We start from the raw sequence: 7031 nt of genomic DNA on the forward strand, positions 1-7031 counted from the left end.
TTTGGGTAAATGCCCAAAAGTGGGATTTCTGGGTCATATGGCAGCTCTATGTGGAATCTTCTGAGAATCTCCATACTACTTTCCAAAATGGTTGAACAAGTTTACACTCCCACCAACAATGCAGTATGGTTCCCTTCTGGACACATCCTCTTCAGCATCTGTTGTTATTAGAGTTCTTGATTATAGCCATTCTAACTGGGGTGAGGTGGTATCTCAATGTTGTTTTGATTTGCATTTCTTGTATGGCTAGATAGCTTGAGCATTTCTTCATGTGTCTATTGGCCATCCTTCTTTCCTCTTCAGAGAAGTTTCTCTGTAAGTCTTTAGCCCACTTATTTATTGGGCAGTTGTTTCTTTGAAAACTTGCTGTTGGGGGATTTAATTTTTTGAGTTGCATGTATATTTTAGATATGAGACCCTTTTCTGCTGTATGGCTAGTGAAGATCTCCCAATCTGTGGGCTTTCTATTGATCTTGCTAGCTATGTCTGCAACTTCATGCAATCCCATTTGTCTAACTTTTCTTTGATTTGTTGTGTTTCTGGGTCGCTATTAAGCAAATTATGGCCTGTGTCAAGGAGACCTAGGGTTCCTCCTATTCCATCATGTAATATTTTCAGAGTGTCTGCTTTGACATGTGGCAGGTTAGATAAAGTACCTGAGAACAAGAATTCCCATTTGCTCTATCTGGCAGGTGTTTACAGAGGTGGCTATGATTTATTGGTCAGGTCCAGGCAGGCCTTAGCAAATGGAGCAACTATGCAGGTGGCGGTCAGAAGCAAAGAGAGAACACCTGTAGATATTATCATGGCTTCTGTTGGATAAATACTTATGGGGCAAGATAACAATGCAGTATATTTCCCTCCTGTTTTAGGGTAATAGCATGAATTCCCAAAATTGCAAATATTAATAACTTGGAGGAGCAAATTAAATATTTTGGCTCTGAGCCAGCAGATTAAGAATGGAAGAAAGAAAGAAAAAAAGGAAGAAAGAAAGGAAGGAAAGAAGGAAGGAAGGAAAGAAGGAAGACATTGAGAACAGGGGTGATGCTGCCTCTTTGTCAATAGGAACCTGAGGCTGACAAGCTGACTGCACAGCTGTCATGGTGCACATGTGCATGAGACACTACTCCCACTGCCATGATTCTTTAGGTACTTGTTGATGAATAGATTCTATTTCAGTTGGTCTATTTATAAGCACACCCTACAACGATGCTTCACTTTCCAGGATTCTTTAAATGGAGTAAGATCTCCAGTTCACCCAGATGTGTGAGAACAAACGCTGCCCTCTGAGGTGTGATAAACCATGTTTGCCCAGTCAGGATGAATTTTCAGTAGGAGTGATAATTAAAGTGTCTTATAAGTGTATGTGGAAGTAATTGGAAGTGGAATGAATTTGAAATTTTAGTGCTATCCCAGAAACTATTTTTCAGAATCCTCAGTGATGAGCAACATATGCAATAGACATAAAATTCACACACTTGATCAACAGGGCCTTACGTTTCTAAGGAGAATCACGCTGGCTGACAGGAGTCTCAGGATGAGGGACATTTGCTGACTTTCCTTGAGATTAATGAGAACAGCAGGAAATCACCCAGTCCCACAGAGCAGGCAAAAGTAAGCTCCTTTCAGCTGGGTTCAATTTTGGTGAATGCTGAACATTTTTCTTCCTTGAATCCAAGCACCACATGGCAGGGCCTTTGTTACCTCAGGTTCTCAGCTCCTCTCAGAGCAAGAAAGTCATCCCTGCACAGAGGCTTCTGTTCCAAATCTCTCCAGTTTCTTTCAGAGCCTGAGAGTTGAGGTCAACCTTCACATCTCCACACTCAGGGAAACCACATGAATATTTAGAAAAATTCCTTCATAATTTTCTTTTGGTCCTAACTCGTTCCTACCTCACCTCAGTAAGATGTTCCATGGCATCTGCCTTCATCCAACATAGAGGCATTGTGATAAATCACTAAGACTCTCACAATTCCTAGATTCTGGGGTGTGAATCATGAAGGCAAAGTTGGCTGCTTTCACTGTGAAACTGGGCTGGGGTGTCCAAAGAAACAGCATGATGTGATATCTGATTGGTCAAACTTCTATATATGTTCTATCCAGATCCAAATTTTTCTTTAGAGACAGTTTTACTAGCTTGAGAAGAGATGAAGACTCTCTCTCTCTCTCTGTCTCTCTGTCTCTCTCTGTTTGTCTTCTTTTTCTTTGTTTCTCTCTTCTTCTCATAGAGAGGCAACTGTATATACTAGTTATCTGTTAAGGGATGATGATTCCACTAATTGAAAGGGTAAAGTCAGAGGCATGTATGTTTGGGTAGCAGTGATTTTTGTTGAAGTAAACATCAACACTTACATTTCATCCTGATGAACAGTGAGAAGTAATATCATATGGCACAATGGTAGCAAAATATGAGAGGTCTTGGTACAGGAAAACTACTGGGGATAGAAGATACTAGTGTTTTAATAGTAGCAAATTCATGAGTCATCATGAAGAAATCAGAGTAAACATGTATCTGCAAAATATGCTGCAACTATATCATAATGATAATCAAACTACTCTAAAGTAGTTTTCAATATACTCATTATGTTTCATATTTTTTTACTTAAAGAACTTAAGTGGCTGGGTACCTGTGCCTCACATTTGTAATACTAGTTACTCAGTAAGCTTAGATGCAAGGTTTGCAATTTGAAACCTACCCAGGCAGTAAAGTCCATGAGGCTCTTATGCATCTGTGTTCATCAGGGAAATTGGTCTGTAGTTTTCTTTTTTTGTTGAGGTTTTTCCTGGTTTGGGGATGAGATTGGGATAACTCCCTCTGTTTCTTTTTCTTGGAAGATTCTGAGTAGTATGAGAATTAGTTCCTTTTTAAAAGTCTTATAGAATTTCAAAGTGATTCCATCTGGTCGTTGGCTGTTCCTTGTTGGAAGATTTTTGATTGCTTCCTCTATCTTATTGTAAGACATTGGTATGTTTAATTATTTTATTTCTTCTTGGTTAAGTTAGGGCAATTTGTATTTGTCTAAATATTCATCCATTTCTGCTAGGTTTTCTTTCCGTAGTGAGTAGTGATTCTTCAAATAATTTTTTTATAATTGTGTGGTTGTTTGGGTATTTGTTCTAATTTTTCCTGTGGCATCCTTGATCTTATTGATTTGGGTTCCTCTCATGTTTTTTACTTGATCTTTCCAGAGGTTGATCAATTTTATTGAATTGTTTTAAAACACTAGAATTTTTGTGTATGTTTTTCATTATAGAAATACTATACAGAGGGTTACAATTACATGAGTCAGGTAATGAGTACCTTTCCTACTGAGCATTTTTGCTTCCTCCTTTCTTTTTCCCCTACCATCCCTTCCCTCATACTTCCACTACTACCCTCCCTCCTCTCAACAAAGTTGTACAGTTCGTTTTCAACATAGTGTCTTGTATATCTAATTGTTACAATGTGTTAAACTGTATACCTATTTAAGCATTTTGTTTTTTCCCTTCCCATCCCCAAATTTCAGAGTGTATATAAAATGTACAGGGCCCTGACAACAAATACAGGAAAAATAGGGGTTATAATATAGGAGAAGAACATAGAAAGAAACAGAAAAATCATCTGGTACATTATAAATGTGTTAGAAATAATAGCAAGAAAGAAAAAATGTGTGTCCATATCTTGGGGTTAATTTCACTTAACCTCATCTTATATGATCTTATGTACATTGCTTTTGACCTTATCTGCTTTTCCTACACATGTACTAGTTATTTCAAATATCGGACCGATGTTTTTTGGGCCTGGCTTACTTCACTTAATTTAATTTTTTCCAAGTGTTTCCTTTTTCTAACAAATTTGTCAATGTCATTCTTTATGGTGGATGCACAGAATCCCCCTATGACCCAGCAATCCCACTTTTGGGCATTTCTCCAAACAATCACAACCAAGGCCATACAAAGGCTACTAGTACAACTTTGTTTATTACAGCATTATTTACCATAGCTAAGATTTGGAACCAACCTAGATGTCTCTCAATTGATGAATGGATCAAGAAAATGTGATATACATATATCTATATATATACATATATAGATATGTATGTATGTATGTATACATATATATTATGGAATTCATCAGAAAAATGACAGCGTTTTGCTTATGAATTTTATTTATAGTTTTCTTAGTCTCTGTATTGTTAATTTCAGCTCTAATGTGGTTATCTTGCTCTATCTTGTAAATTTAGGTTCAGGTTTTTCATGCTGTTCTAGTAGTTTTAATTGCAACCTGAGATTAATTACTTGGTCTTTCTCTATTTTTTTGATGATGTGAGAGGAATAAATTTGCCCCTCAAGACTGCTTTTGCCAGGTCTCATAGGTTTGTTCATGATGTATATTCATTTTCATTGAATAGTAGGTACTTTTTTAAATAAATAAGTTTTTATTGTCAGAATACAGTACAAAGCAGGTGTTAGAGTTACATGAGCAGGATAATGAGTACATTTCTTCTCAAGCATGGTTGACTTTTCCTTTGTTTTACCCCTATCATTACTTTTCTCCCATCGCCACAAATGTACTCCACCATACCCCCCAAACCCACACCCGGCCTAAATTGTAATGTTCATTTTTCGACACAGAGTGGAAAAATAAAAAAAAAAAAACGTTGTTTCAATGGGTCAACCTGTATACCTGTTTTAAAATTTTGTTTTTTCAGTTCCCCTCTCCAAATTATATAAACAATAAACACAGTGAAAACAGGTTATAACCCACCTCCTCACATCCTATCCAAGTTCTTCTCTCAATATTACTTTGTTAAACTTGCATAATTTTTAAGTGTATCTCCTTTTTAATTTTAAATTTTTGTTTTTCAATTTTTTTCTTCTTTCTTTTTTTTTTGTGTTTCTCTTTCTCCTCTCATTCTATCCAATCCATTTCCAACTCTTTGAAATTAAGACTTGGTTAATTTCACTATCTTTTTACCTTTCCACAACCCTCTCACCCCATTTTTCCCCACATTTCTCCTTAAACCTAATAATTTCTGGTATGCCAAATCATTTTTTGTTGTTCTTAGCCCATTAATACATAGTTGTTTGATGTTCAATAGACTGTATCTGTTGCACTACATTGTATCTGTAGCCTTTGACTGTGCAATTACAGGACTTTGTTGATGTTTTCCTTAAAATAGTGTTCTAGCACAAAACTGGTGTTACTTTCAAACCAAATGAGCAGAACAAGCCAGAAAACACAAGAAAAATGGTAAGTCCAGGTATCTCGACTCCCACTCATGATAATCAGATGACTGAACAGATAATGAATAATCCAGAGGAGAGCTCCTAAAAAGCTCTATATACACTACTGGCAAACATGGTGAATGAAAAGTCTGAAAACCTTGCAAAGTACTCAGTGTGAGAATGATAGGGAGAGAGAGGAGGAAAACCAAAGATTAATACAGGAAACCAATGAGTATGAGGAAGCTACTCAAAGATTGATACAGGAATTGAATGAGCAGGCTGAGATTAATCAAAGAGATAGAAAGGAATTGTGTGAGCTGGCTGAGAACAGACAAAGAGAAAGTCAGGAATGGGGTGAGCAGGCTGAGAACACTCAAAGAGAACTACGGGGATTGGGTGAACATGAGGAAGATAATCAAAGAGTAATTCAGGAATTGAGAGAGCAGGATGAGAATAGACAAAGATCAATAGAGGTATTCATGGAATCCATTAAACACAGCTGAAATAACTCAGGGAGACCACAAAGGGCATGCTGAATGGAGCCCAACAGAAGGAATGGGAGTACAAACAAACCATAACCACATAATAAAAGAGAGTAAACACTGAACAACAAAATAAGGAAGTAAAAAAGTTCATAGCAGATCTAAAACAAAGCACCAACAAAGAATTTGAAGCCATTGAAGCCAACCGATTAGAAGGAAAATTAATTAAAAAAAAAAACAAAGTAGAAAGATATGACAGTAGGTTAGACCATGCAGAAGATCGAATCTTGAGGATTGAAGTCAGCCTAGCTATAATAGAGAAAGAACACACATCTATGGAAGACAAGTCAAAGAAATATGATAGATCTATTCAACACTTGGAACAAATCATCAGAAGGTCTAATCTGAGCATAATGTGTGTAGAGGAGCACCTGAAAAGAAATGAAACAGAAAGAAAGGAAGGAAAGAGGGGGAGGATTGGGTCGGGGTTCGGTGGGGAGGATGGGAAGGGATGCGGAGGTGAAACAAAGGAGGAGGCTACAATGCTTGATAAGAATTGTACTCATTATCTTGCCCATGTAATTGTAACACCTCTGTACAGTATTGTAACAATAAAAAAGGAAGGAAAGGAGCAAGGAAGGAAGAGGGAATAAGGAAAGAGAAAAGTAACAGAATGGACTCCAGAAACATAACTGTCTTTTCATAGATTTTATAAAACCAAGAGTACTTGAGATAATACCATATAAATACCTTAGTATTTCCATTTATTGGTAAATATTTTCCATTAAATGTATTATTAATAAATTGTCTGTTTTATAACTTCAATGTCAACAGATGCTTTTAAATTACCTATAAAATTTAAGCCACCTGACAAATATAGGGGAGAACTAAAATTATTTCTTTGTCAGTGGAAGGCCTCTGCACTTGTGATATGGTACAGGAAAAAGCAGTGTGGTAATGGAAGTTTACTAAAAATATACACATTCATATAAACTAAAATATTTATGAAAACCTAAAACAAGCAAAGGTCACTTGTTTACATAGTTAAACTTGAAAATTTGCAAGCCTAATAAGGCCTACAAGAAATTTTTATACAGCAATAACTTTTTTGTTTAAATTTTAATTTTTTGTTTTCTTAATCTCAAAATATATTCTCAGCTACTTATTTTTATTTCTGTTTTTCATCTAGCATTTGCTAAAACAATTCACTAAATTATTGTTAATTACAAATTATTTCAGCAGCAAAGAAGTAAAAGATTCTTCAAAAAACTCCTACTAAGTACAAAGCTTAACAAAACAGAAGATTATTTTAAGCAGACAAACCAAAAAGTTACCTCACCA

The sequence above is a fragment of the Dipodomys ordii genome, unplaced genomic scaffold (assembly GCF_000151885.1).
Source record: "Dipodomys ordii isolate 6190 unplaced genomic scaffold, Dord_2.0 Scaffold237, whole genome shotgun sequence".
Classification (NCBI taxonomy): Eukaryota; Metazoa; Chordata; class Mammalia; order Rodentia; family Heteromyidae; genus Dipodomys; species Dipodomys ordii.